The sequence below is a fragment of the Plasmopara halstedii genome (assembly GCF_900000015.1).
Source record: "Plasmopara halstedii genome assembly, contig: Scaffold_1211, whole genome shotgun sequence".
NCBI classification, from domain to species: domain Eukaryota; phylum Oomycota; class Peronosporomycetes; order Peronosporales; family Peronosporaceae; genus Plasmopara; species Plasmopara halstedii.
In genome coordinates, this window is record NW_020188126.1 from 548985 (window position 1) to 549564 (window position 580).

Sequence of the window (580 nt, forward strand, 5' to 3'; positions counted from 1 at the left end):
ATCCTCCAGTGCTTCGCACGACTATGAACGAAAATGTCGTAAAAGTATGTCTGTGCATACGCCCTGTGGGGCCTGAACAACTGCGTCACAAGACGATTAAATGATGCTGGCGCATTTGACAGCCCTTGGGGCATCAGCAACCACTCCCAGAGCATGCCGCTCGGAGTGCTCACCGCTGTCAGCGAATGCCATTCGCTCTCAGGAGCAATTAATAATACCCATCGACCAAGCCGAGTGCACTGTACTTCGTACATCCCACCATGTTGTTCTGAAAAATATCCTTTCTAGGAATCTGTGTCTGTGCCGGATTGGTAGCAGCGTTGAGCTATTGTAAGCATGAACGATACGCCACTTGCCGTTCGGCTTCCGAACACAGAACGTGGGTGTCGAATGGAGAGAGTTGCTCTCACGTACCATCCCTGCGTCGTGCTTAGCACGAAAAAAGGCGTCAATGACATCGCACTGTTCCCTGGCCAGGGGCCATTGGCATGTTATGCGGTATCTGGTATCCGGAACCAGGTTGATCTCATGGCGCACACCTCGGTCCGGAGGTAGGACCGAAGGCGGGTCTTTGGAGACG